Here is a 10,511-nt window from a genome sequence, read left to right on the forward strand (position 1 = left end):
AGGTGACTTATCACACAGACACTGCAAGTGCCTTGAATGTTAGCTGGGGATATCCAGACAGGGAGCCCCAGCAGCAGCAGAACACTGAATCTCACCCAGGATTACAGATGACACAACTCCTCACTGCTCTGACAATTGAATGTAAATGTTCTCAAAGCACCTTCCCCAGGAGAATGGCTGTTTGATCAGCTGCTTTGTTTTGCTGCCCCTGAGGAACTGCTCTGTAGTGTTCCTAGAATTTTTTTGACTTTTTCAGTAATATTTTCACTGTAAAATCTCATAACTTTACATACAGTGTTACTAAGCACATTTTAACAGGAGGATAATATTCAGTAGGTTATGTTTGAAATGATACTTGCTAAGCTACACTAAGTGATAAAATTGATCATAATTTCTAGAAGAGTGAACACAGGGGTATAGATTGACAGTGTCTGTGTGTGTGTGTTCAGCAGATATGTGGGTATTTAACTCTCATAAGCACAGTGTTCGCATCTTCAAGGCCCTGGGGAATCGGGTCCTGGGAATTCACTGGTTTACCAAGTGTGACACTGTATGGAATTGTGAGACACTTCAGGCCATTACCAAAATGGCAATAGGAACTATAACGGTAATGAATCGTGCATATGCTATGCCAAGGTCAGGAAAATGTTATGATTTGCCAAGTATGGTAATTCTTGTTTTACGTTTGTATCACTTTGTATTGTGGAGTTTATAGATATGTAGGGTATATCTGTATTTCCAGACTTGTGCAGTGTTTCTATGACACCCCAGACATATTGGCATCAACACTGTTTGAAGTTTCCGTTTGATGGCCCATTCAGGTCATCATCTGTACAATGAGCCCATGAAAGGACCGAGATACACTCATTGAGCCACAAGACATGCTGGGGTATGCTCTGTGAATGATAATCTGGCTTTTTCCTGGTATGCCACGTTGTGAAGTTTGTGTTTGGGACACAGAAGTACAGCCAGCATGGCAAAAGGAATATAAGGGCATCTGCATCATCTCCATTTGTTTCAACTCTCTCATCTGGGAGCAACTTCTCACAAACTGAAACCCTGGAACAAGGACTGAATGACTCAACTGCTTATGGATGTCTGACACTTCAAGCCAGCAACTCACCAATACTCGTTGGAAACCTGATATATCCATTTTAATGTATCTGATCATTTCCCATTTAACTTTCTGTCTTACTTTGTTTAAACCTTTAGTTTAGATGCTAAAGGATTGGCTGGAAGGATGGAATTTTGGGTATCATTCAAACCTATATCGACCTGGGTGATGGGTGACTCTTGGGCCTGAGAACACTGTTTATGTGAGGAGCAGAGTTTTTAAATAACTTCACTGTAATTGACCTAGTTGGGCTGATTGGGAGTCAGAGAACAGGGATGCAATAAAGGGGCCGTGGTGATTTTTCAGCTTCTCGATAACCCGCGGTGGGGGGATCAGAAGCACAGTTATGACTGGTCGGTGAGTTTAACTTCAGTGTTAACCATCAGTTTTGGGACATCTGCCTCCCTTTTCAGCCTGCCCTAACTTTGGCATTTTCAGTGAGAACTACACTGTGCGGCTCCCATGCACAGGCCGCACTGAAGTTAAATTAATAGAATGTTTGTTTTTATGACCAAGTCTTATGAAATCAACTGAACTCCTTTGTTTTCATCTGAGCAGGGGTTTCTAGTTTTCCAACTTGATGTGATCTCCCAGCTGGAACAGGGGAAGAGCCATGGGTCCCAGACTCCAGGACTAGAGGAAAGAGAGATCCTGAGATCTTCCTGCATAGTGAGAAACATTAAACCACCTCAGAATCTGTATGCCTGAAGGAAACACTCTGGATGCCCTACAAAGCCTTGGGGAGGTCCCTGCTCATTATTGTCCTTGCAGGGGCCAGCATCCTCAGGTAAATATAGCTCATGGCTTCCTATAGCCTCCTAGCAGATCAGGCAGTAGATTCCTCCCTTCCCCAGTGTATTTGGATGGGATGTGAAGGTTGAATTCATCCCCTCCCTCTCCTACTTGGGGAAGAGTCAGTAGTTCAGCTCCTGATTTTATTTGACCTGTCTCAGCACTTGTTTTTGCTTGGTCTTCCCTTTCCATCCCTGTTTGAGGTTTCTGTCTTATCACAGCAGATGCAATGGCATGTGAGAAAGAGGAGCAGAGTTCTCAGCCTGAAAATGTTGAGCCAGTGGGTAAAAAGAGAGCACATCTCAAAGATCAAAAGGAATGCATCCAGGAGCTTACAGGGAAAATCCTGGGAGATTCAGCACAGACTAGAAACAGATCAAGGAAACCAGCCAGGGAAGAAAGTGGATAAATTTATTTCCCGTTGGGGAACCTAGAACTCATGGAAACTACAACACAGCAGGACATCTCTGTATGAAAGAGAAAAATACATGCAGGAGTGGAAAAACCTTCTCTCACAGCTCAAATTCTTCTGTACATCAGAGAATCCACACAGGGACAGGTCTCTATGAATGCACTGAAAAGGGAAAACCTTTCAATCGCAGCTCAGACTCTATTAGTCATCAACAATCCACAGAGGAGAGAGGCCCTGAGGAATGCCGTGAGTGTGGAACGCTTCACTAGCAGATCAGACTCTTTCAACATCAGAGAAAACAACCACACAGGAGAGGACTTGAATGCCGTGTGAGTGTGGGAAATGCTTCTCTACTAGCAGCAGCTCAAACCTTCTCAACATCAGAGAATCCACACGGGAGAGGCCCTTTGAATGCCGCCGTGAGTGTGGGAAAAGCTTCACTCAAAGATCAGTCCTTTCTAGACATCAGAGAATCTACAGGGATAGGCCCTATGAATGCACTGGAGTGTGGAAAACCTTCAATCGCAGTTCGCATCTTATTAGGCATCAAACAATCCACGAGGAGAGAGGCCCTATGAATGCAGTGAGTGTGGAAATGCCTCACTAGTAGCTCAAACCTTAGATTTAATTTACTCCTGGTTCCTCAACTGTTGCTACAGCCTATACTCATCAATCCAAAGACTGAGAGAAATGGAGAGTTCCAACTATTGTCCTTAGTATCTTATTGTCTTCTCCTCTGTTTTTTGTGCTGGCCTTCTATTCTATCATTTTCTGCCTTGTTTAGTTGGTAACAGTTAACACCACGTACGCTTGTTTGTTTAAATCTCTATCCGCTGTTAAATAGCATTTTGTTTGTTCGATAACTGTACTAGGTGCTGTGTGAGATACAGTAGCAATGGCCCACAGTAAAACTATTAGTAACCTGGGATACTTGGGGAAGAGAGGATCTGGGATTTCACTACATCTGGTGATCCGGTTGACCAGAGGGGGACACATTGAAGGAACTCATGGTTATGTGGCTACAGCTCAGAGGAGGTCTCTGAGTTCCAGCAAGCTGGGTGAGTCGGTCACTAAGATCCAGCTGCCAAATGCAAAGTCCTCTTCCTTGTGGCAGGCAAATAAGGAGACTTCACAGTCCAGCACCCTGGAGAAGGGTCACAATAAAGCCTCTATGTTGATCCACCTGTCAAATTCACAGGAAAGCCCGGGAGCATAGCACAAAATCCCTGTCTTATGAAATCATGAACATGTGTGCTTTGTCAGGAAAGCATGTAAAGAATCTGTATGCTGGAGGATAGGGTTTGGGGTCCAGGAATGACTCCAGATAAATTGAGGATTGGGCCAAAAGAAATCTGAGGAGTTTCTTAACAAGGAGAAGTGCAGAGTCTCTGCTCTTAGGACTGAAGAATCCTATGCACTGCCACAGACTGAGACTGACGGGAGTGAGGTGGGATTTGATATAGCCTTCCAAGTACCTGAAAGAGCAGCAGTGTGGGCTTTCTCCCCGTCACTTTGCTGGGCTGGGTAGGTCCTGGAGGCCCTTTCAGAAGAGAATTGGGAACTGAGTTAGAAACCAATGTGAAAACCAGAACCTTTGGTGGTTTAGACTCATTTATTTATAATATTAAATCTTCAATTCTAGTGTCCCAGTCACACTGTTTAGCCTGAGAAGGCCCAAAGAGAAACTTAAACTTCTCTCCAAAGGAGGAGAGAAAGCACTTTCAGAGTCCAAGAGAGACAAGGTGGTGAGGGTAGCTTGTAGAGACCAACTCTGTTGGTGAAAGAGACAAGCTGTGGAGCTAACCCACACACTTTTCAGTTCTGTGTAGCCTGGTGCTCGCCCCTTCCATAACTATAGTTAGAACATAAGAACAGCCACACTGAGTCGGACCAGTTCATCTAGCCCACTCTCCCGAGTGGCCAATGCCCGCGCCCCAGAGGACCCTGGGACCAACATGGATACAACACTCACCACAAACAGGTTGGGTGTCAATGGCCATGGGGAAAGATCTGTGTTTCATTCCTTATGTCCTAGTCCCATCATGTGGCCATTTTTCTTCCTTTCTGTTAAAGCTTTGTGTTTTGCACAGGTAAAACATTATTTCCCCAGGAGAGAACCAGGAGTGGGGGCTGCATTTCTGTGCCAAACAGTCAATGGAAGGCAGATAAAGGCCTTTTAGGATGAGAAGGTCTGTCACTGTCAAAAAGATCATCTCCTCCTGCAGGTCACTGGCAGCCTGAATTTGTTCCTTATGCCCCAGAGTCTGGGGCTGGAATCACTACCCAGCCCCTCCATATGTGGCAGGAACAAACACAACCTGGTCTTAAAACAAGCTGTCCCTTCCTTCCTAGGAATATTTTTCTGTGATTTGAAGTTGGCTTCAGTTCCTCTCCTGGGGTGGGGCAGGTGTGGGGCCAGCTCCCAGTGAGATCTGTTTTCACCATTGCCCCCTTTCAGCAGTCACTCTGGGATGGTAACTCTGCCCCAGCTGTCAGGCAGCTTCCAGCCCATCCACCCTGTTCATTAACTCCATAGTCATGTGTCACCCCTTTGCCAGCGCACCAGTTCCTGCAGAGAAAGCTACTCCTGCCAGATGCATTGTTGGTTTGAGTGGTGTGTGGAGGTGTCTTCTAAGTAATTCATCTGGGTTTGATTCCCAGTCAATGCAATAATGGCTTTTCTCTTCTGTTGTTTCCTCATCTGCAAGTGCGTTTTAATTTCCAATCACATTGTGTTACAATCACATCATCTATAGAGATGAAACAATAAATGTGTTGAAGTCCTTGGGTCATACAGGATGGAGTGCACACAAGGGGCTGGAATGCATCATCTGAGAGAAAGCACAGGAACACTTGGAAACCTGCATCTCCCCTCCCCTGGCCTTATGCAGCAGGATTCTAGCTGCAGTGAGCTGTTTGTGTGGTGGATGTCTCGGCATGATGGGGAAATGAAGTTTGAGTCAGTTTTTGCTCCTGCATCCTTGCTGTTATAATTATAATGACATGAACAAAAGGAGGCAAATAAACATAAACCCCAAATTGCACAGGCGGAAAGAGACGATCACGGCAGCCAAACACGCCAAAAATAAAAATTAATACTTCAAAAAGGAGAGGGGAAATTGTGTGCTGGAGATCCCTTGATATTTCAATGTCACTGTTAGGAATCAAAGTTCATACTTCTGACACTGGAAAACCCACAACTAGGTCTCTCTGAACACCTATGATGAGCAAGATGGAGTTGGGACACCTGTTCTGCTTCAATCATTTACTGTCTCTCTGTTCTCTCCTTCTTCCCCCACCTCGCTCCAATGCTCCCAGCCTTCTCCTCTTTGCCCCTCCCCTGCTCCTTCCCAGAACCTGCACTCTACAGCATTTAGACAAGCCAGAGCTCCTGCTGTTCTACATGAGCCTGTGTCAGAGGACGTGACTCCCGTCAGAACCAGTCAGATCAATATGACCCTTTATGGGCGACTCTCTGCCTGCTCGCACTGCATCTCCCTTCCCCCGCAAACAGGTGGGGGTACAGCCTGACAGAGAGAAAATTTTAGCCCAAAGACAAATTTGTGTGAAATGCTGAGGAAGTGAAGAGCCCCCTTCCCTCTCCCAACTTCAGAACTCTAGTGGGGTTGCTCCCGATGGCACCAGCACTGGAACCCAGTGAGATGGGGTTACAGAATACAAGGGGGGAGGCAGCAGGGAGAGAGGTGACAGGGAGTCTCTCTCTTTCCTTCTCTCGTCACTTTCTGTTCTTCTCTTTCCTTCCAGGAACTGCAGTCACAGCAGGGAAGGGTTTGTCTCCGTGTCTATCACGGAGGTGGTGGAAGTGACGGATTCTGTGATTTCCTGCAACCTCCGTGACTTCTGCAGTGGGCACAGTGGCTGACTCCAGGGCCACTCAATCAACTGGCTCCAGGGACCGCCCAAGCAGCGGCCAATGCGGCTGGCCCTGGGGACCACTTGACCAGTGGTCCCGAGGGCAGCAGGAGCAGCCACAGCTTGGTGGCCTCTGGCAGCACTTCTGGGGTGGCCAGAGCAGCAGCTGGCCCCCTGGGGCTCCCCCCTGCCCTAGCAGCAGCTGGAGTGGCAGCGACTCTCAGGGCTTCTCCCCTGGTAGCTGGTGCTCATTATCCATCAAATAAATCAAAACACTTCCCCCTGCAAGTGGATTTAGCCCGGGACCCTCAGAGTCAGCAGCTGTTACGCCCCCACTGAGCTCTCTGGCCAGGTGTCCTAGTGCCAGGAGCCTCCAATGTAGATCCTAAAATAGCGTTTTTGCACCAGGGGCAGCTGAAATTTTGGACCAGACATTGTAGCTCCACTGTTATTTTACTGAATTGCTTCAAAACAGCAAGTGTAGAAAGTCTCCTAAGTGCCAGGCTCTCTGCCATGGAAACAGCTGCCCCTGCTCTCCAGGAGTCTGTGCGTTCCACCCAGCAACGCACACACCTGCTCCGCACTGAAGGGGGGTCAGACAGTGACGGTAATGCAAATCTTCAGACTATTAACCCAGGTCCCTTTCTTTAACCCAGGACATGCCAGTCACCTGTTAGCCATGGCGTTATCTTCATCTTCAAATACCTCTCAGGACATTGAACAGAGGGAGTGAACCCCTCCAAATGGCTCCCTGTTGAGGCGTTGTACCGAACCTGCCCCTGTAGACTGTCTGGTTTTATACTCTTAGAGCTTTTTCTCTTCAAACCCCTTATCCCAATCTCTGGGCCAACCTCCGCATTTCAGAGTTTAGAATTTACTCTCATCACCCTCCTATGGCACTTTCCATGTGAATTGGGCAAAGCAAGTGGGGGAAGCTCCGTGGCTAATGAAAACCAACACTCTGGGTGAGGCCTGAACTCACACCCACAGCTGTATTTCCCCCTGCATGAGCCACTATAGGTGCTTCTTAGACAAACTTGGGCTGTCAGTGGTTATGTGTGTCTGTGCTTCACCACTTTGGCTGCTCTGTGAAAAGCTGATGGTTCAAACAGAAGCTGGTGGGGTTTTGTTTTGTTTTAAGCAATTAGAGACTAGTACATTTTAACAGGCAGAAAATGTCCTATTCTGGTCTAGCCCCATTTGACTCCTTCTGTCCATCTTCTTCCTTCGCCCTCAGTGTCTTTCCTTCCCCATTGGGGACATACAGAGATGAACCCCAGTCAGTCTGTGTCACAGAGAGTCTGTATCTCCTAAGGAATGTGGTGAAGGATTCCAGCTGAATTAACTCCACTCACCTGGGTTAGAAACATTTTTTTCTTTCGAGCACATAGTGGGAAATGGGACATTAATTCAGACCCAGGAGGCAAGGCAGAGAGGCTTCATGCTCTTGATCTCCATGAAGGGAGAGAGGATCCCCAGGAAGGAACAGAGCTTCGAGAGTCCTGGGTGCAGGGAGGGTGTCACTGCACAGTCTGAAATGGAAGGGAGGACCCTGGAAGGGAAGGGGAGGACCAGAAAATGGAGAGGAATGAAACAGAATAAACGCCTCTTCTGTCTCCCATCCCCAACCCAGCAAGAACTGTTATCAGTGGGGAAACTCCCCACGATGAATGGCAGAGACCACAGAGACATTCGCCTCATGCTGAGAAGTAAGGTGACCAATCACCAAGTGTGAAAAATCAGAGACTTTCACCAGATGCGTTGGTGGTATAGTGGTGAGCATAGCTGCCTTCCAAGCAATTGACCTGGGTTCAATTCCCAGCTAATGCAATGATATGATGATTCCTCCACTGGGAATTGGTTTAATTTCAGTCATGTTGTATCAGTTTATCAATGGAATGAGAGAATCAGTGTCCCAAATCCCAACAGGTCATTAAACACCCAGTGGAGGAAGAAAGGTGGGACTATATAATGAGCAGTTGGAGTCATCCTGCTATTACAATGCTTGGTTTATTTTTTTTTTAAATTCCTTTACTTCCCTCTCCCTTTTAGACTCAGAGCCTTTAAGGTCAGAAGGGACCAGTGTGATCATCTAGTCTGACCTGCTGCACCTGGCAGGCCAAAAGACCCCACCCACCCACTCCTGGAATAGACCCGGGAGGGGAGGCAGCTCTGTGCACTGCCCCTACCCCAGGCAGCACATGGAGGCCCTCTGCTCCCCTCCCCCCACAACGGGTGTGCAGAGATGTGCCAGCAGCACTAAGGTGGCTCCTGCCCACTCTACATCCGCCCTCCGTGCCGCTCCCAGAAGTGGCTGGCATGTCCCAGCATCCCCTGGGGTGGGGAGTGTCTCCACGTGCTGCCCCTGCCCCGAGCTCCAACTCTGCAGCTCCCATTGGCCAGGAACTGTAGCCAATGGGAGCTCTGGGGGCAGCGCCTGCAGACAGCAGCACATGGAGATCCCCTGGCCCCACTCATCTAGGAGCTGCTGCCAGAGGGCTGTGTGTACCGGTCACTTTGGGAGCTGCACCCCCCCCCCACCCCCCGCGCCGAGCCCCCACCCCAATTTCCACCCAGTGCGTTGCGTGTCTTCCTTTCACCAGAACCATCCTTCTTCTCCTGGGCTGCAAGTAGCCACCCTTAGGAAGACAAGAGGCAGGCACAGGATTCTGCCAGGTAAGTGTCTCCCAGCACCGCGATGGACGGTGCGATGAAGGTAAGTCTTCCTGAGGCACAATGAACTGCAACGCAGCGAACCACTGGCCAGACGGTCGGGGCGAAGGGCGTTCACTGGAGGTACAAGCTTGTGAGTGACTCCTGAGCACAGGGCCCCTTCCCGTTTTAAGGACCTGCTCCTCATGGCCTGCGACTGGAGATGACTTGGCTGCATCTGGTGGGTCACACTCCACCTCAGCCAGTGTCCATGCTCTGGGTGTGTGATCGCTGCCTAATGAGAGTCCCAGACACCTTGTCTATCTAGCAGCTCTTCTGATCTTCCAGCTGTTCAACCAGCCCCTTCATCCCACAAGCATGGCAGGAGGGAGCGGGAGGGGGAGGGAGAAAGCCACTTCACAGGCATTCAGAGAGGCAGAGGAGACAAAAATGGGAATGGGGGAAGTATAACAGACCTATTGAGCATAGAAATCACTGCTGCTCCTACAACAGCAGGGACAGGCCACTAGGAGCTGGGAAAAATTAAGCTACCATGTTTCTGCCTGGTTTTGAACCAAGGACCTTTGCGTGTTAGGCAAATGTGATAACCACTACACTACAGAAACTCTGTGACAAGGCTTTGCCCTTCCCTTCATAAGAACAGAAGAATGGCCAGACTGGGTCAGACCAAAGGTCCATCCAACCCCATATCCTATCTGCCAACAGTGGCCAATGCCAGGTGCCCCAGAGGGACTGAACCTAACAGGCAATGATCAAGTGATCTCTCTCCTGCCATCCATCTCCACCCTCTGACAAACAGAGGCTAGGGATACCATTCCTTACCCAGGCTGCCTAATAGTCATTAATGGACTTCACCTCCATTAATTTATCTGCAAAAATAAGAGGAGTACTTGTGGCACCTTAGAGACTAACAAACTTATTTGAGCATAAGCTTTCATGGGCTAAAATCCACTTAATCAGATGCATACAGTGGAAAATACAGCAGCAAGATATATATATACACAGAGAACATGAAAAATGGGTGTTGCCATCCACACTATAATGAGAGTGAGCAGTTAAGGTGAGCTATTATCAGCAGGAGAAAAACTTGTAGTGATAATCAGGATGGCCCATTTCCAACAGTTGACAAGAAGGTGTGAGTAACAGTAGGGGACAAATAAACATGGGGAAATAGTTTTACTTTGTGTAATGACCACCCACTCCCAGTCTTTATTCAAGCCTAATTTAATGGTGTCCAGTTTGCAAATTAATTCCAATTCAGCATCTCTCGTGGAGTCTGTTGTTGAAGGTTTTTGTTGTAATATTGCGACTTTTAGGTCTGTAATCGAGTGACCAGGAGATTGAAGTGTTCTCTGGCTGTGTTTGAATGTTATAATTCTTGATGTCTGATTTGTGTCCATTTATTCTTTTATGTAGAGACTCTCTGGTTTGGCCAATGTACATAGCAGAGGGGCATTGCTGGCACATGATGGCACATATCACATTGGTAGATATGCAGGTGAATGAGCCCCTGATGGCATGGCTGATGTGATTAGGTCCTATGATGGTGTCCCCTGAACAGATATGGGGATAGAGTTGGCAATGGGCTTTGTTGCAAGGATAGGTTCCTGGGTTAGTGTTTTTGTTGTGTGGTTGCTGGTAAGTATT

The 10,511-nt window shown here is 47.8% G+C and overlaps 2 non-coding genes across 2 annotated transcripts; one reads left to right on the top strand and one right to left on the bottom strand.

Moving 5' to 3' along the window:
* Positions 1–7,949: 7,949 nt before the first annotated feature.
* On the top strand, positions 7,950–8,021 carry TRNAG-UCC. The gene has a single exon. It is a non-coding gene; the product is annotated as a tRNA-Gly (tRNA).
* A 1,376-nt stretch (positions 8,022–9,397) lies between these two features.
* Positions 9,398–9,469, bottom strand: TRNAV-AAC. The gene has a single exon. It is a non-coding gene; the product is annotated as a tRNA-Val (tRNA).
* Positions 9,470–10,511: the final 1,042 nt, after the last annotated feature.

This window comes from Mauremys reevesii, linkage group 14 (genome assembly GCF_016161935.1).
Source record: "Mauremys reevesii isolate NIE-2019 linkage group 14, ASM1616193v1, whole genome shotgun sequence".
Classification (NCBI taxonomy): domain Eukaryota; kingdom Metazoa; phylum Chordata; order Testudines; family Geoemydidae; genus Mauremys; species Mauremys reevesii.